Source organism: Sciurus vulgaris, assembly GCF_902686455.1.
Source record: "Sciurus vulgaris genome assembly, chromosome: 3".
Classification (NCBI taxonomy): Eukaryota; Metazoa; Chordata; class Mammalia; order Rodentia; family Sciuridae; genus Sciurus; species Sciurus vulgaris.
The window spans coordinates 35031501-35044195 of NC_136463.1; the positions used below are offsets into that span (position 1 = coordinate 35031501).

General features: G+C 35.3%; 1 protein-coding gene across 5 annotated transcripts in view; it reads right to left on the bottom strand.

Moving 5' to 3' along the window:
* The window catches only part of SKA2 (spindle and kinetochore associated complex subunit 2), a 32676-nt gene that overhangs the window by 18134 nt on the left and 1847 nt on the right, over positions 1-12695 (bottom strand). The window contains exon 2 of one of the 5 annotated variants that reach the window (XR_013762476.1): positions 8790-8838. The exons of 3 other annotated variants lie outside the window; for them this stretch is intronic. The gene's annotated coding sequence lies outside the window, so the exon portion shown is untranslated. Of the gene's footprint in view, positions 1-8777; positions 9725-12695 lie in introns of those variants that run through there. One more of the 5 variants, XR_013762477.1, reaches the window with a different exon arrangement.

The following is a 12695-nucleotide window of genomic DNA, read 5'->3' on the forward strand; positions in this document are numbered from 1 at the left end:
AATATGGAAAATAAATAGTTTAAGAAATAATTGTTTTAGAAAATATGCTACATATTTTATAAGCACATAATACTGTTATCCTAGATTTTAATATTATCAGTTTAAGATTTTAAGTAACTGACACATTGTATTACATACTACTCAACTATTTTCAACAAAGAGAAAATATAATTGCAGTCCTCAGTTTAAAAAATACTTGCCTTTACTGGGAGCAGTTGGCACATGCCTGTAACCCCAGAAATTCAGGAAGCTAAGGCAGGAGGATCACAAATTCAAGGTCAACCTCAGTAACTTAGTGAGGCCCTAAGCAACTTAGCAAGACCCTGTCTCAAAATAAAAAATATAAAGGTGGTATAGTGTCCCTGGGTTCAATCCCTAGTACCAAAAAATAAAAATACTTGCTTTTTTAAAACAAACCCATAGATTCCCATTGTCACAGTAGTGCTCTCCTACAAAGGGATCAGTGCTCTTAAAGTTCAAAAGACATCCTTTTGTGAGAGACCTTGTCTCAACAGCATCAAACCACAGGGAAGTAAAGGAAGAAAACAAATTGAAGTCTTGCCCACTGTTTTGGGTATAGAGATAAGAGCTGGTAACGGTATGTTCAGGATTCACCAGATAGTCTCAGAAACGCATTTTTAGGGCTGGGGAGATAGCTCAATCGGTAGAGTGCTTGCCTCGCAAGCACAAGGTCCTGGGTTCGATCCCCAGTACCGCAAAAAAAGCATTTAAGGGTTTCATTTAAGCATTCTTTTTTTTTTTTTTTTTTTTTTTTTTTTTTGCGGCACTGGGGATCGAACCCAGGGCCTTGTGCTTGCGAGGCAAGCACTCTACCGACTGAGCTATCTCCCCAGCCCAAGAAATGCATTTTTAATAGAACATTACACCCTGCCCCACACCTTTTCTGTACAGGGGATTGAACCCAGTGCATTCCATCTGCTAGAAAAGCACTCTACCATTGAGCTACATTTCCAGCCCTTTTTTGATTTGAGACAGGGTCTTGCTCCTTGCCCAGGCTGGCCTTGAACTTGAGATCCTCCTGTCTCAATCTCCAGAATCACTAGGATTATAGGTCACTTGTGCTACCTCACCTGACAAAAACATTGTTTTAAGGAAGCATTAGGTATCTCCAACACTTCTAGAACGAGTGTGGCTATATATTACTAAGCAAAAATATATTTTCTTATGTTCTTTTCACTCCAATGCAGATTTAGAACACCTTTGTTTACTCTGATTTTACTTTGTTCAAGGCTCTGGTTTACCATCATCTGTACTATATTATAATCTTTTGTTTGCATGTATAATATCACCACTTGATTGCAAATTTCTTACTGACAAGATCCCTTTTTATTTTATTTTATACCACTGAGCTATGCTCCCAGGTTCTATATTCCTAAATTTTAGTACAGCCTATTCAGTCTAATCCACGATGATAAAAGGGATGAAAGAACATTCGTTTATTTGAAAAAAAACAGTCCTACCACCCTTTGAAAACCTGTTTTAAACCAGGTGTGGAGGCACATGCCTGTAGTCCCAGCAACACAGGAGGCTGAGGCAGGAGGACTGCAAATTCAAGGCCAGCCTCAGCAACTTAGTGAGTCTTAAGCAACTTAGTGAGACCCTGTCTCAAAATTAAAAATTGAAAAGTGCTGAGGATGTAGCTCAGTGGTAAAGCACCCAGTACCAAATAACAAAATAAAAACCTGTTTTAAGGGGCCAGTGGTGTGGCACAGCAGTAGACTGCTTGCTTTGTACATGTAAGGCCCTGGGTTTGATTCCTAGTACAACAAAAAATAAAATAAAAATAAACCTACCCTATTTTAAGTGGAATTTATTCTAAGTTCCCAACAAGTTGAGAGCCACCTATAACATCTACACAGACAAAATTTTTTTGCCTTTTTCTATTAGTGTTTTGACTATTATCCACTCTCTTCCAAAAGATCAAGTGCATATCTGTTTTTTTCTGATACAGATAAGAGCAATATGCACTAGCACCAGGTTACAGACATGTTTTATCTTACAAAAGGCAGCCAAAGGGGAAGAACATGAGCAGAAGTTTTATATTTTTCAGTTCTTCATCTCAAGGTTTTACTAAAACTATTGCTAGACTTTAAAAAGTCTGGTCTTTTAATTGAAGTAATCTACTTCTTTAAAGCTTTCGGAATCTTAATTTGTGTTACTTGTGCTATGAATACATAATAGACTACAAGGGAAGATTTTTTACAATATATTGAATGAATGTGGTTTAGTAATAGATAAGCCTACAGAAAATTCTAAAATACATTACAACATAGTCTTAACAGTCATGGAACTCCGGTTTTCTTCTCTTTTGGCTTACCTACCTTCTGATTTTACTGTAACAAATATGTAAACATGTATAATAACTAAAGAAAAAAAATTTTTTTAATACAAAGGATTGAAGCCAGGGGTGCTTAGCCACATCCCCATCTCTTTGTATTTATTTTGACAGGGCCTCAATAAGTCGCTGAGGCTGGCTTTGAACTTGCGATCCTCCTCTATCAGCCTCCTGAGCTGCTGAAATTACAGGCCTGTACCACTCTGCCCAGAATAAAGCAATTTTTTTTTTATAAAGTATAAAGCATTCTATACTAAGTCATTCTTAAAGATCATTGGGGTGTAGGTGGGGGTGTCACTCAGTGAGAGAGCTTTTGCCTAGCATTGAGTGGGGAAAAAAAAAGATGCCTGGGGTTTCCCAAAACCTGTACAATTAACTCCAATTTAGTATGATTCTTCACAAGTTGATGTCAAAATTCTCTCTCTGTCCACTACAGGTTCACACTTTACACCTCAGTCACCTTAGTTTTCCTAGTAAAATTTTACTGTTCCAAACATGCCAGGCTGTTTTTTTTGTTTTTTGGTTTGGTCTGGTTTGGTTCTGGGGATTGAACCCAGGGGGACTTTAACACCACACTATATTCCCAGCACTTTTTCATTTTTTACTTTGAGAGAGTGTCTCACTAAATTGCTTAAGGGCCTTGTTACAGCTGAAGCTGGCTTTGAACTTGATATCCTCCTGCCTTATCCTCCCATGCTGCTGGGATTATAGGTATATAGCACAGTCCCAGCCCAATCTGTTTTTTTAAAGCACTAATCTCTAATGTATCTGACAAGAAGTATACTCTCAAATATGTTGTTACACAGACTATTTTAAAATACATAATATTGCATTATATATGTATATATAAAATAATCATAACTCATGATAATTCATACTCAGTGTATAAAGAATATATGCCATCATATGCTACTTTCCTAAATTGCGGAATCCAGTTAAAATAGTGCACACACTTGAAACAACAAAGTAGTTTTTTTGTTTGTTTTTTTGTTTTGTTTTTGGATTGGGGAATTGAACCAACAGAAAAGAGAAGTTTTACCACAACACATTTCCAGCCCTTTTTACTTTTTTACATTTTGAGATAGGATCTTGCTAAGTTGCTAAGGCTGTTCTTGAACATGAAATCTTCCTTCAACCTCCCAAACATCTGGGATCACAGAAGTGTGCCACCACACTCACCCAAAAAGACTTATTTTGACCCAGAGTTTCAGAGGTTTCAGTGCATGGTCACTTGGCCCTACTGCTTTGGGCCTGTCGCAGCAGAGTACATCAGGGTGGTAGCTCAAGACAAAGGAGGACTATTCATCTCAGGGTGGCCAGGAAGTAAAAAGGGAGGGAGAAGGGATTCGGGGTCCAAATTTTCCCTTCAAATGCAATCCCCCAATTACCTAACTTCCTCTAAAAGATTCCACCAACTTCCCAACAGCATCACATGCTGGGGGCCAAGTTGTTTTCACATGAGCCTTTGGGGGACATTTCAGAACCAAACTACTGCAAACTACAAATTCCTGTTAATCATTAGCAATTTTATCTATCTGTATATATTTTTCTAGTGAGACAGAGCTCCTCTAAGAATCCTCAGCCTAAAGAAAAAAATATATATATTAAACACTAGGCTCTATGGGGCTGAGACTGTAGCTCAATGGTAGAGTGCTTGCCTAGCATGTGTGAGGCACTGGGTATTATGTACATCTACACCTAAAAGAAATATTTTTAAAAATTAGGCTTTAAAAGAAATGAGGTTGACTTAGTGACCAAATATATTGCCAAATAAATTGAACCTGTGTATTCTGAAAGGCAGGAGAAAAATGGGAAAGTACAATAAGTACCAAGAAATAATGTGTTTAATGTGTGTGATTGTTATTTGAAACCCAAGCACTAAATAAGCACATTTCTGGGTATGCAAAAATTACCTAAGACAAGCCTGGCACATTGACACACAAAAAAAGGTTCTAGTTAAACACTGGGTACAGTAGTGACTGGAAGGGACTTCATTTTCCCTCCTCTACCCAAGAGGATTGGTTTGACCCAAAATGATACCTGCATCTATCATTTCTGACTCTTCCTTAACTCCAACCAGAGACAAGACCTTAAATTTGACTCAGGAAACACAGTGGCACACACCTATAGTCCCAGTTACTTGAGAGGCTGAGGCAAGAGGATTACTTGAACCCAGGGGTTTGAGACCTGCCTTGGCAACACAGCAAGAATCTGATTAAACAAAACAAAATCAGAAGACCACAAGTCTGGCTCAGGCATGTGGGAAGTCCAGAGCTGGGGCACTGTAGCTTGCTGAGGGGCTTGCATGGTAATTCCACCTGGAAAGAAAGGCTGGGGTATGGCTATGCCACATCAGGAGGTTGTTTCCTATGGTGCTATCTATTCCAGGGAGACATGGAAATACATGAGGAAGCTGAAGGAATACACACACTGTGGACTCTCCTGCAGCAAACAAAACAAATGCCAGCACGTACCAGAGTAGTGATAACTGCACTGTGGTCACAATTTTATAAAAATTACACATGCTCAGAAAGAACACCACCCAGGATGGGAATGGACTATTCAGTGGGTGCTTCAGGATTGTGATGTCTGGGATTTTTTTCCCAACACTGTATTATAAAAGTTTTCAAGCTTATAGAAAAAGAGAAAGTTCAGTGAAAATCTATCAACTCAAATGGGAAAAAAAAAAAAAATCATAGATACATAAGATATACTGCATGTTTGTATAAATATGTCAAAATATATTCTACCTTCATGTTTATCTAAAAAGAACAAATAAAAAAATCATACACACAATAAAATGATGCTTGTCAGAGATGGGGGAGTGGTAAATAGGAAGTTATTGATTATTGGGTACAGAATATCAGTTTTATGAAATAAAAGTTTTGGAGAAGGACAGTGGTTTTATTGTACAACATTGTTAATGTATTTAATATCACTGAAATGTATACTTAAAATGGTTAATATGGTAAATATTATGTTACATGTATTTAAACACAATTTAAAAATTGGAAAAAAGTTTAGGAACATAATGAAAGAGTGAGTGAAGTTTCCAGCTTTGATAAAACACTGATCTTACAGGTTCTTCAACTGAATCCTCCTGGCTCTTGCTCACAACACTTTGCCTTTTTCTCCAAGTTATAATACCCCTCATCTCTGGTCTTTCACATGTACTATTTTCTCTGCCTTAAAAGTTTCCTTCTCCCATAACAACAAATCCCACCATTATATATAAGTATAATGCACCAACAAAAATACAGGAGAGGGCTGGGGTTGCAGCTCAGTGGCAGAGCGCTTGCACAGCATGTGTGAGGCACTGGGTTCACTTCTCAGCACCACATATAAATAAATAAATAAAATAAAGGTGTTTGGACAATTTTAAAAATATATATTTTATATATATATATTATATTTTTATATTATATATATATATATATATATTTTTTTTTTTCTTGGTGGTACTGGGGATTGAAACCAGGGCCTTATGCATGCAAGGCAAGCACTCTACCAACTGAGCTATATCCCCAGTCCTAAAAAATATTTAAAAAAAAAATACAGAAAAGATCAAAAAAAGTAATTCCTCTCCTTCACGTGGCTGACCTCTACTCATCCTTTAACTCTGAGCTTATATCACATCTCTCACAAGAAACATTTCCCAGGTTAAGTTTATTTTTCCAGTATGCCACCATAATACCCAGTATTACTTATTCCCATCATGGCATCTGTACTTAATTTCTTTGTGTATTTTGCCACAGACATCTAATCAATATATTCAATTTATCTGTCTTCCAGATTAAGTTCTTAATATTTTTAGTGTCTTTACTAGCCTACCTACTAGCCCTTAATGCTTAATGCTATATACTTTCATCATCTAGTTTCATCTAAACTTAGGCAAATTAAATGAGAGGAGGAAGAATTTGTAAAAGTTCCAAGTCTCATATTTACTAACAAAAATAAATTTTTCTGAAATGGAAATTTTAGTCATTAAATCATCAAATGAAAACCTTAACAAAAATGGGCTGAGATTGTTTCCTCATTTATAAAATAAGAATAAAAGTACTGAACTCAAAGAAGCCAGGGTTAACTTATTCAAACTTAAAATGTTATATATTAAGATAAATTAGAAGTATAACCTATTTTATGTGTGGTGCTGGGAACCAAACTCAGGGACTCCAGCATGCTAGGCCAGCATTCTACCACTGAGCTACATCCTCAGCCCTTTTTCCCCCTATTTTGACACAGGGTTCTGGATAAGTTGCCAGGACTGGCCTGGAACTTTCAATTCTCCTGCCTCAGCTTCCAGAGGAGCTGGGATTACAGGTATAGGCCACCACTCTAGTTCCCACTTCACATTATCAACACATAACATACAGCCTGTCTTACTCTATCTCTAAAATTGAAGATGTATTCACATCAAAATATAATTTCAAAGCAGGAAAAACCAAAGTTTGCTCCTTTGATAAATTTTTATCCAAAAACCTTCATAATTTTACAAGTTCTAAACAGAAAGCTCAGTGATGCCTTAAAAAAATACTATCTATTCACTTTTCCAAAGAAAAGAAAAAAGGTTTCCAAGAAAACCAGTTTTCTTCCCTCAGTCGCTCCCATAGGTTTGGGTTTTGTTTTGAGAAGGTCTGGCTGAGTTGCCCAGGCTGGTTTTGTTTTTTGTTTTGTTTTTGTGGTGCTGGGGATTGAACCCAAGGCCTTGTACATGCAATGCAGGCTGGTGTCAAACACTAAACTCAATTTGATTCTCCTTCCTCAGTCTCCTAAATGCTGGATTTACAGGCCCACACTACCATGCCATGCTTCCCAATGGTTATTTTTTAAAAACACAAAATTCTACCTACCTCTCTAACAGCCCACTAGTAAGAAATGGTAGTTAAAAACCAAAGAGAAGCCAGACACAGTGATGTTCAGTGACTGGAGATGCTGAGGCAGGAGAATCTCACATTCAAGGTCTCATAATTTAGTGAGACTCTGTTTCAAAATAAAAAAATAAAAAGGGTTTGGATGTAGCTCAGTGGTAGAGTGCCCCTAGGTTTATTCCCCAGTACTACCACCCCCTGACACACACACAAAAGAAATACAAGAGTACCAGTAGAAATCACACTAAGCACACTATTGAAAACATTATAAGCAAGACCCCACACTAAGAAAAACTAAACACTGTTGAAATTTTAAAAGACTTACTAAATGAAAAAATATATAACGTTCATACATCAGAAGGTTCCATATTAAGATATCAATTCTCCAAATTGTTTCAAAATTTCTGCAAGCTTTTGTTTAAAATTAGAAATTGACAAAAACAAAACAAAAAAAAAACCTTTATGAGGAAATGCAAATGATCAAAATAGTTTTAGAAAACAAGAACAAAGAATGAGGGCTTATACTAGATGATTTCAAGCCTTACTATAAGGTTATAGTCACCATAAGAGTGCAGTATGACATAATAGAACAAAATAGAGTTCAAAAACAGACTACACATACCTTGTTTAAATTTTTTTTTTTTTTTAGTTGTAGATGGACACAACACCTTTATTTTATTTATTTATATTTATGTGGTACTGAGGATCCAACCCAGTACCTAACAGGTGCTAGCCAAGTGCTCTACCACTGAGCTACAACCCCAGCCCACATATACATTTTTGATTTATTCAAAGGAGCCAAGGTAATTCAAGGGAAAATGATTCTTTTATCAACAAATGGTACTGAAACAATGGGATATCCATATGCAAGAAAAAATAAATAAATAAAAGACCCTCCACATTTACATTATACGCTAGGCAAATATTATCTTGTAAGAGTGATTCAAATGTAAAAGGTAAAAACCATAAATCTCCTAGAATAAAATATATGTGGCCTTGAATTGGAAAAATATAGCTTTTTTTTTTTTTTGCGGTGCTGGGGTTTGAACCCAGAGCCTTGCCCTTCAGAGGCAAGCACTCTACCAACTAAACTATATCCCCAGTCCCAGGAAAATATTTCTTTAAGTATAAAAAAGTAAACACTAGAGAATAAAATGCATGAATGGAACTTCATCAAAGAATTTTTTTTTTTTAACAGCTTTATGTATTTTTATTTCACACATTCAAGTGTATCTGGGATAAATTCCTAGAAGTGAAATTTCTGGATCAAAGGATCAAAATATGTGTATCTGTAATTTGGACAGTTAGGGCCAAGTTGACTTTGATATTCATCAAAGAATTTTAAAGGAGAAGGCAAAAAACGACTCAGAAAACTAAAGGACTCTTAGATGCAATAAAAAAGCAACACAATTTGGAAAAAGGTGAGATTTTAAGATACTTCACTAAAGAAGATATACCAATTATAAATAAACCCAGGAAAAGATGCTACCCAGCAATCCCATCCCTCAGTATTTACACAAAAGAATTGAATACATGCCCCAAAACTTGTATACTTCAATGCTCACAGCCATTTCATTCATAACAGGCAAAACATGGAGACCCAAAGTCCATAATCTGGAGAAGAGATAAACAATGTCATATTCTATACAATGGAATACTACTCAGCAATAAAAATGGTTTAACTACTAATACATACAACAGAGATGAATCTCAAAAACATTATAGTAGGTACAAGAAGCTAGACCCAAAAGGCTATATATTGTATAATTCCATTTACATGAAATTCTGGAAAAACTAGATATTATGGTTGCCAGGGAGTTTGGGAGGAAGAGGTTAACTACGAAGGGGCACAAAGAAACTTTTTAAGGAGATGGAAATCGTATATATCCTGGCTATGCTGTTGGTTACATGACTGCATCCATTTGTCAAAACTCATGAAATTATACACAAAATTGGTGAGTTTATGTAAATTGTATCTCAATAAAATTCATTACAAAAAAGTGATGAATTCAGTTTTTAGCTCATCAAATACAAAAATAAACTTTAATTCAAGCATTTTTAAATTTAAAATTTAAGCATTTCCTACAGCATACAAAATCAACATTAAGACCCGAAGCAAGTTACCATAGGAAATATACAGCAGTTTTCATATCTTACCAATTAATCATAAAACTCAATTAAATAAAAAAGATTTATCCAAACCTATCCAAATCTGTTAAAAAAAAAAAAAAAAAGAAGCAAATTACAAAGTACTACTCATGTAGACAAGCCACAACAAGTTTAGATATAAAAAGTGTTCTCAATGTGTTTCATTATGCAGTACAGTAGGGAGTTTTTAATATTAGGAAAAAAGTTTAGTCAAATTATGACTTTATAAAAAGATATACTTCTTGTTTGTAACAAAATTATACAGTTTTCAGCAACAAAGTTTTTATTAAATTATTTACAAATACTGAAGAAAGATGTAAGGCAAGAATCAAAATTCTGGTGTGCACTCTGCTTTCAGATGCTTTGACAATACTATTGCACTGCTAGCTGTAAAGTACAGTAGTGCAATAAAGTCAGAGCATTCGTAAGCAGTAATAAGTAGGAAATGAACACAAAAGAATCTTGCGTCAGTTGAAGCTTCAGTGTGAAAAGAATTTAAAGTTGGGTTGCCACTTTGGTCAGAAGACATCCAAAACAGAAAGACATTTATACCAATGTGATATTGGTTTTTGATGACTAATCAACCATTAACATTCAAATAGAAACATGCAGAGATGTAAAGGAATTTTTTAAATGTCTTGAGTCTTGGTAGTAATTAACTAGGATATTATTAATACCTTAGAATTGGTATTAACAAAACCAATTATCAGTATTAAATCAAAATTGTGATAAAGTTTTCTGTTCTCTTTTGAGATGGTTTATTGGTTAGCTCCTTTTCCAAAGCAAATGATTGATTACCTGCCACACAGAACAAGCCTGTTCAATAAGAATGTTAAAGAAAACAAATGAAAGATAAAACAATAAATGTATAAAATCTCTATATACCTAAACTACAACATGAGAAAGAGAGAGAGAGAGAGCGCATTTGTAGGGCATGACAGTGCATGCTTGTAATTCCAGCAACTCCAGAGGTTGAGACAGGAAGATCACAAGTTTTGAGGCCACCCTCAGGGAAAATCTATCACAAAAATAAAAAGGACAAGGGATATACTCAGTGGTAAAGTGCCCCTGGGTTCAATCCCAAAAATTAAAGTACTTATTACTATGGCTTTTTATCTCAAGAGTTTACTGAGGGCTATTATAACAAGGAAGGACACTGCCAGAGAATCAATGTGAGCTAAACAAGACAACATTAACCCAACCTAATTGAATTTTATTGAAGGAGGTTTTTACATTTAAGATTTATATCTTAAATGGAAATATAAATCTTAAATATAGGAGGAAAACATATCCATTTTTTCCCAACTTAAAAGAATCAAGAGAAAATAAAGGAGAAAGAGGCCTGAGATGTAAACAATAAATTTCCTTAAAAATCAAATGTAGGGGGCTGGAGTTGTGGCTCAGTGGTAGAGCACTTGCCTGGCATGTGTGAGGCGCTGGGTTCAATCCTCAGCACCACATATAAATAAATAAATAAATAAGATCCATCAACAACAAAAAAATATTTTTAAAAAAACAAATGTAGGGGCTGGGGTTGTGGCTCAGCAGCAGAATGCTTGCCTAGTATGTGTGAGGCACTGGGTTTGATTCTCAGCACCACATATAAATTAATAAAATAAAGATCTATCAACATCTAAAAAAATATTTAAAAAAAAATCAAATGTAGGGGCTGGGGATATAGCTCAGTTGGTAGAATGCTTGTCTCACAAGCACAAGGCCCTGGGTTCAAACCCCAGCACCACAAGAAAAAAAAAAAAAAAAAAAAAAAAAATCAAATGTAAACCTAGAAATAGAAATCACAGAGTTGGGCATGGTAGCCCATGCCTAATCCCTGCTACACAGGAGGAAAAGGTGGAAGGATCCCAAATTTCAGGTCAGCCTGGACAATTTGGTGACATCCTATCTCAAAAACTAACAAGCCTGGGGGACGTCACTTCTTAGTGGTAGAGAGGACCTAGCTTCAATCTCCAGGGATTTGGGGGGGGAGGGGGGGGTTGTAAGGATTAGTAAGAGTACCAGAGTACCAAAATATCACACTATGATTTTATGTACAATTACTAGTTGTACTACAAAAGGAGGGCCTTGCGCAAATATCGATTAGTAAAGGGTAACTAGAGAACACAGATTAACCTACAATGACCTCATTCCTCCCTTAGTAATGTTGACTGATGCAAAAATACATATCCATTATTTTCACCAACCTTCCTTTAAATGGTCTAGTTCAGCTACTTAGCTGGATCAAGCCTACAAAGAAATGGACTCAAATTTGGGACAGCTGGAACATGAGAGTCTTGATCTCAAATCCTGGGCCACAAAACTCAACTATGAGAATATTTAATTCTGTTAATCAACTGTTGGGTTTTAAAGACAAGTGTTCATAAAAGACAAATGTTTAATATTCTGAAGTGGAAGTTAATACAAACAAAAAAATAAGAAAAAATATTAAATTAAGGTCAGGCTATTTACAAAACTAAGACTACTTTTTCAAAGTTAAACCGCACGCACTCTCTTTTCACCTAAATATGCAATACTGGTCCCCTGCAAATCTTTTATTTAAGTATTGTAAAACAAACAAACAAAAAAACAGAAGATTGCACAGGAAATCATTTACCTTTAGAATCTTAGAAACTACAATGATTCTAGTTCACAGATAAAACATCTTTTAAAGGAACATGGCAAATCTGAAGATGAGATGCACCAACCTTTACTATCTAGACAATACGAAATAGGAATATTAAAAACAACAGTAAAAATTCCAATTCATTTTTAAACCCTAATGATTATGGGAAAAAAACCAGTAACTTGGAAGGGGAAAAAAGCTACCACCAATTTACTTTCAAGAAATTTAAGGGGAAAAAAACCCTGCTTTCTAGTCTTCCTCTCATCAAAAGGAAGTTTAAGTTACCTCATAATTTAAACATCTATAAGTTTAAAAAATTTGGCTACCGTCAACTTTTTAAAACCTCCATTTTTCAAAATGTTTACTTGTTTTTCCCTTAAAATAGAATTTTTGCACTCTTAACAACAACAACAAAAAAGAAGTCTTGTAAGAATATTGATGCTATTGCAAATGGTAGAAAAAGCTTACAAATTAAGCAGTCAACTGGTGTGGGGGGAGATCTATTAAAAAACAATTAAGTCAAAATAACTGCATCTGGCAAGAGGAATTTAAAATGGGGGAAAGGGAAAAAACATTTATGCCTGTTGATAGAATCAAACTCCAATCCTTGACATTTCGTGTATTAAAAAAAAAAAATACAATAATGATAAAAAACAAAAATAAAACCGAACAAAATATTCATTACTGCAGGTTTGGAAGACTG